We start from the raw sequence: 6,649 nt of genomic DNA, 5'->3' as shown, positions 1-6,649 counted from the left end.
CCTCCAACTGCGGCCTGACCAGTGCTGCATAGAGGGGGAGGATCACCTCCTGGGACCTGCTCGAGATGCACCTGTGGGTGCACGACAAGGTGTGGTTGGCCTTCCTGACCGCGTCCCCACACTGTTGGCCCATGTTCATTTTGGCATCAGTAATGACTCCAGGATCCTTTTCTGCCTCTGCGCTGACGAGAAGGGAGTTCCCCAGCCTGTAGGTCTGCTGCTGGTTCTTCCTCCCCAGGTGCAGCACTTTGCACTTGTCAGTGTTGAACCCCATCCTGTTCTCATCTGCCCACCCCTGTAACCTGTCCAGGTCCGATTGCAGCCTGTCCCTCCCATCTAGTGTGCCCACTTCCCCCCACATCTTAGTGTCGTCTGCGAATTTGAACAAGGTGCTTTTTACCCCCTCGCCCAAGTCGCTGATGAAGATGTTGAACAGTGTCAGTCCGATGACCTAGCCCTGGGGGACCCCACTGCCCACAGCCCTCCAGGTCGAATATGACCCATCCAGCACCACTCTCTGGGTGCGGCCCTCCAGCCAGTTAGTGACCCATTTGACTGTGTAGGTGTCGACACCACAGTCCCCTAGTTTTTTAATGAGAATGGGGCGAGAGACAGTGTCGAAGGCCTTCCTAGAGTCCAGAAAGAATACGTCCACCAAAGCACCTGCGTCTAAGGATTTTGTGACCTGGTCATAGAAGGCCACCAGGTTGGTCTGACAGGCCCTGCCCCTACTCAACCCATGTTGGTTGCCCCTAAGCATGATCTCCCCTGCCGGTCCCTCGTGCACGTGCGCCAGGATAATTCTCTCCAGGATTGAGGTAAGACTAACTGGCCTATAGTTTCCTGGGTCCTCCTTCCTCCCTTTTTTGAAAATAGGGACCACATTGCCCCTTTTCCAGTCCTCTGGCACCATACCAGAGCACCACGAGTGCTCGTAAAGCCGTGCCGGGGGTCCCGCAATGACCTCTGCTAATCCCCTCGGCACCCTGGGGTGGAGATCATCAGGACCAGCTAGTTTAAACATGCCCAGTCCCTCCAGAAGTCCCTGACTCGGTCCTCACTGACCCTGGGCCTGGGTGCGCCTCCCCCGGGGCTTGAGGGGGTCCCGGTGGGGGGGGTGACCCGGTCCCTGCTCAGAAAAATGGAGGCAAAGAAATTGTTATTTATTTATTTAATTTGTATCTGAGCCAAAACTAACTCTCAAATCCAAGTGTCCAGAACCATAAGTGGCCCTGCTACCAGCTAACATCCTCCACCCGCACCTGGGGCTTCAGAGGTTTCCAAAACCTTTGGCAGGTATCCTATGTGCAAGCCCAGAGGCTTGGGGTTTGAATGCCCCCGAGTTTTGCTTGCCCTTCACCATAAGGCCCTTGGAGCGAGCAAGGGAGGAGGACAGGAGAGGACATTCGCAGTGCAGGGAGAAGGGGAGCTCCAGAGACACATCTGCCCCCGGGGAGCCCAGCGCAGCACACCCTGCCCAGGAAACACTTGTGTACTCAGGAAATGCATGATTATCCCAAGACCACACACAGGCTGCACGCATATCTCCAGGGGACAGGCTGGCAGGAAACACACGGCCGTCCCTGGGGAACGTGCGGGCCTGTTTCCCCCACCTCGGACATTGCTTTCCATCATCCAGCCCCCACCCCCGTGCTGGGAATGCAGAGAGGCCTCTCCTAAAATACTGTGCTTCCCGTTTTCCTTGCCCCTATATTTAGCCCCCTGCTTCACTCTCCCCGAACGTGCTGCGGCTGAGACCCCTTCCACCCTGCTCCCTGGAGCAGCCTCCACCTCCCCCCTGTTGTGGGGGCCCCCCAGGCCTTCAAGAGCAGCGGATGGACTGGGAGCCCCTTCCTCCTGCCTCTCCAGGCAGAACTGGGCTGTAGGTTATCAAAACAGCCCAGGCGTGCAAAACAACTCGTCTGTACGGCTCTGTTCTTGGACGTGGATCGTTGCCCTTTGGGATCCGGGCAGCGAGCTTGTGGTGGGACGGCTTTACGCAGCAGGAAGTTGGTCGGGGTTGCGGTGCATTTGCAGAGCAAACGTGGGGGGCTACGATAGGAGCGTGGGGGTGGCCGGGGCAGGTCTGGACGGAGGAGCCCAGGGGAGAGCGTTTGTGGGAGTTGGGCTGCTACAAGCCAGGGATGAGGGGCAGGGGCAGGGGCAGCAGCAGGGCGCTGAAAGTCAGCGTGTCTTGTGCAAGCCCAGGGCCAGCACAGCTCAGCTCTATCTTTTTCGGAGCCGCGGCTCATGGGGAGGGTGGGAAACAACATCCGTTTCCAGAGGCAAAGGCTGAAAAGGGATAAGAGATTGCATTCTTCCGGCAGAGGAGCATTGCGAAGTCCTTCCTGCGCAGGGGCCAGGCTTGCCGTCAGCCTTATTCTTTCCTTTCCTCATCCGCATCCAGTTTCCTTCCCCCGCCCCTCCGGTCTCATCCCATTAGGCTGGGGGCTTCCTTCCAAACCAACAGCTGGAGTCAATTAAGACACTGTGGAGCCTGCTGGGTTCAAAACATCCCCCCCACCAGACACAGTTGCCCACCCTCTCCTCTCTTCAGGCTCTTCTTTCACAGTTAATTGAACTATAATGGCTTGATACGGAGGAATGGAAAAAAGACTCCCTTTGCCTTCAGTTAGTTTTGGAGCCGGGTCCTCACCACCCTGCAGCTGATGCGGAGAGTGCAGACCTCCTTAGACGTGTGGCCAGCCCCTGCTGAGCTGGAAGCCACTTTGTCCTGGATAAGGAGAGGCAAATAACGTTCCTTGTGCCTGTGCCCACCCAGGGAGGGCTTGTCCTGGTACTTGTGTCACGCGTGTCAGTGCTGTTGTACTGGGCAGGTGAGTTTGCCCCCTCACTGGGCCTAGCTCTTGTTTGGCATAGGCGTACAGATGTATAATTAAGGCAAACGCAGGCTTGAAGCAGCTTGGATGTTTGCTTCGGCTGGAAGGCGTGGGTGAGTTACGTCAGGGGACTAGCCTGGCGCCGGGGAGAAAGACAGGAAACCTGAAAAGAGATGCAGAGAAAATGCACCGTCAGGGACCGCGTTGCAAAGACCCACGGGCTCGGTTCTCAAAGGAGCAGCGCGGCTCCCGTTCAAAGCAGACGCAGCTGCAGGTGCTCTGGTCATCAGCCCCACGCGTTTCCTCCTCCAGACAAGCACAAATTTTGACGGCTGCTATCGAACAGAGAAATAACCTCCCTTTGCGCCAAAATGCCGTGGCTGCCCTTTGAGAGGAACGTGGCCTCACTGCAGAGCAGCAGATGGGGGTCCTGGGAGCCTCCTATTTTTTGCTGGCAGCCTTCGCTCCATCTTTCCCTGCAGAGATCTCAGATCATGCTCCAGGTACAGAGAGCAGTACTCGGAGCAGATTTTGGTTGCGGCTGAATGAGAACACAAAAACCTGGGGCTTGCTGCTTGCAGGGTTTGAATCAGGGATGGAGGGGGCTTCCAGTGAGATGAGACTAAACAGGCTTGGACTTTGCAGCTTAGGAAAGAGGTGCTTGAAGCCGGGCCATGATAGACGTTTAGAAAATATTAAACAGGACAGAGAAAATTGATAAGGATTGATTCTGCACAGTCTCTCACAGCCCTGAAGCTAGCGGACATAAACTGAAACTATTACATCGTAGGTTTAACACTGTCCAGAGGCAATGCTTTTGCAGACAGTGGAGCATTAGTGTGCAGAGCTCACTGATGCAAGAAACTGATAGTTTAACCCCTTCCAAAGGGGAGCGGGCAAATTCTTGGAGGAAAGACCCATCGGCAGGTGCTGAATCTGGTCAACAGGGGGGCAAACTCTGGACCAGAGCTTCCTAAACCTCTGGAAGCTGCAGCGAGAGAGGAGCAGGGCGTGGGAGACTCTGGATATGTCCTGCTCACCTTCCCCCTCGGCACTCACTCATTGCCACTGCAAGCCAGGATGCTGGGGCAGCGGACCGAGGGTCTGAGCCAACCCACGGCACTTCCTATGTTCTTATACCAGACCTGAAGGGCAAGAGACCTGGCTTGGGGTCCCCCAAGAGCTCTGCCTTTCCTTCCCCAAAGTGGAATGAAGTAGCACGAGCTGATTCTCCCTATAAAGCTGAGTCTTAAGACTCACAAGGCTGTGCATGCCTTGGGCCGGGTGGGGGGCGGTGCACCGACAAACCCCTCTCCTGACCTGCAGCCCCCTTTGCTGCATAGGGCTGCAAAGCAGGAGGTTTGCCTCTGCAGCAGGGGGGCTGCGGGAAGCTTCAGTCTTGCAGAAGCACCTGTTTCTGGGTGAATCCCTGAAGATATGGCTTCCACGCAGGGGAAATGGAGAGGGAAATAGCAATGCAGGAGAGGAGCGCACATGGGCCGCAGCATTCTTCGAGCATGAGACAGGGCTTAGCCCAATGTCCAGGGAGGGGAGGGCTGGAAATTCCTCCTCAGCCTCCTCTCAGCATTATATAAGAGACGCAATGACTCAGTTGTCCTCTGCCTGGCCCCTGGATGAGTCCCTAAGGTCAAAGCCACAGCCTGCCTTCACATGCTGTTCCTGATGAGAACTCAGGCTGATGGTCTACCCCTGTCCCATGTCCCACGTGGACCAAAACTGCTCCAGCAATGAACCTGGAGCTTGCACATGTGCACACCCGTGCACCAGTGCCGGGGCTTCCCTGGAGTTTGCCTGCCTCAGCCCAACGCAAGGAGGAGTGAGGTAGCTGCCTCAATGGCCTTGACCATGGAGGGATGAAGAACAGACACGACCCCGCCAGATGACCCTCCAGTTCTCCAGGAGGTCAGGAGACACATATCTGAGCAGCTGAGTCTAGGATGGGGGATGCCAGGCAGGACTGTTGATCCAGCCAGATAGAAAATTGGCTGGATCATCAGGCTCAGAGAGTAGTGGTCAATGGCTCGATGTCTAGTTGGCGGCTGGTATCAGGTAGAGTGCCCCAGGGGTCGGTCCTGGGGCCAGTTTTGTTCAATATCTTCATGGACGACCTGGAAGATGGCAGAGCGCACCCTCAGCAAGTTGCAGATGGCAGCGAGCTGGGGGGAGTAGTAGATACGGTGAAGGGTAGGGCTGGGATTCAGAGGGAACTAGACAAATTGGAGGATTGAGACAAAAGGAATCTCCTGAGGTTCAACAAGGACAAGTGCAAAGTCCTGCACTTAGGACAGAGCAGTCCTGTCCATCGGGACAGGCAGGGGGTGACGGGCTGGGCAGCAGCTCTGCAGAAAAGGACCTGGGGGACAATAAGATGGATATGAGCCAGCAGTGTGCCCCTGGTGCCAAGAAGGCTACCGGCATCCTGGGCTGCATTGGTAGGAGCGTTGCCAGCAAATGAAAGGAAGTGATTATTCCCCTCTATTCAGCACAAGGGAGGCCACATCTGGAGTCCTGCATCCAGTTTTGGCCCCCCACTACAGAAAGGATGTGGACAAATTGGAGAGAGTCCAGCAAAGGACAATGAAAATGGTTCAGGGGCTGGAGGACATGACTTGTGAGGAAAGGCTGAGGGAAGTGGGCTTATTTAGCCTAGAGAAGAAAAGACTGAGGGGGGATTTGATAGCAACCTTCAACTCCCTGCAGGGTAGATCCAAAAAGGATGGAGCTGGGCTGTTCTCAGTTGGGGCAGATGACAGAACAAGGAGCAATGGGCTCAAGTTGCAGCAAGGGAAGTTGAGGTTGGATATTAGGAACAACTTTCTCCCTAGGAGGGTGGTGAAGCACTGGGACAGGTTACCCAGAGAGGTGGTAGACACTCCATCCTTGGAGGTTTTTAAGACCCAGGTAGACAAAGCCTTGGCTGGGATGATGTAGTTGGGGCTGGTCCTGCTTGGAGCAGGGGGCTGGACTAGATGTGACTCCTGAGCTCCCTTCCACCCTCATTTTCTATAACTCTATTATTCCATGAAGCCAGCAATCCTTCAGCCCCTCTACCTACGTCAGCAGTCACTTATCAGGAGTCTGCTCCTGTGTGTTTTCCCCACAACACTGTCAGCACCAGGCTCCGTGTTGCTCTCTCTCCTCCTATCATCGTGTCATACCCCAGGCCCCTTTGCCTCGCTACCACGTCACGGCTGCAAGCTCTGCACCGAGCCCGGGGGGTCTGGTTTTTGTCCTGCTCTCCAGGGGACTGCTATCGGCCTCCTACAGCCGTGTTTAGGACCGTGGGGCCATGGCGGGGCGGAGGCGGAGGGGGGCCTGCGCCTGGCACACAACCACAGCGCGCTTCTCCCTGGTTGTTTAAGCCGCCCTTACTGCCTTGCTCCTCACGGTTGCATTCCTGGCAGAGCAGAGATGCCGCACAGGTACGCAGCCCAAGTGACGGCCCCGTCGCCCGGCTTGCTTCTCTCAGGAAATTATCACGCTAAGCGGCAAGAAGGAGCAGGGCAGCATGCACCAGATTTTTCCACCTGGATTTGTTTCATCCCACCTTTATATTCCCCGACAAAGATCTGAAGCTGAGGCTGCAGGCTGGTGCAGATATTACCCCTGAAGGACCTGACGAGGCGAGGAAAAGCCCCAAGTTAGAGATAATAGTCACCCTTCTTAGATAGGGGTGACCATCCCAAATCACCTTAACTCTGCCCCTTCCCCAGAGTCATGCCTGATATGAATCCGAAAATGCAGCACCGTATTCACCCATCGCAGCTTTGCTTCAATGCTTAGCAGAA

Source organism: Alligator sinensis, unplaced genomic scaffold, assembly GCF_000455745.1.
Source record: "Alligator sinensis unplaced genomic scaffold, ASM45574v1 scaffold550_1, whole genome shotgun sequence".
NCBI lineage: Eukaryota > Metazoa > Chordata > Crocodylia > Alligatoridae > Alligator > Alligator sinensis.
Note: the sequence above shows the minus strand (reverse complement) of the source record.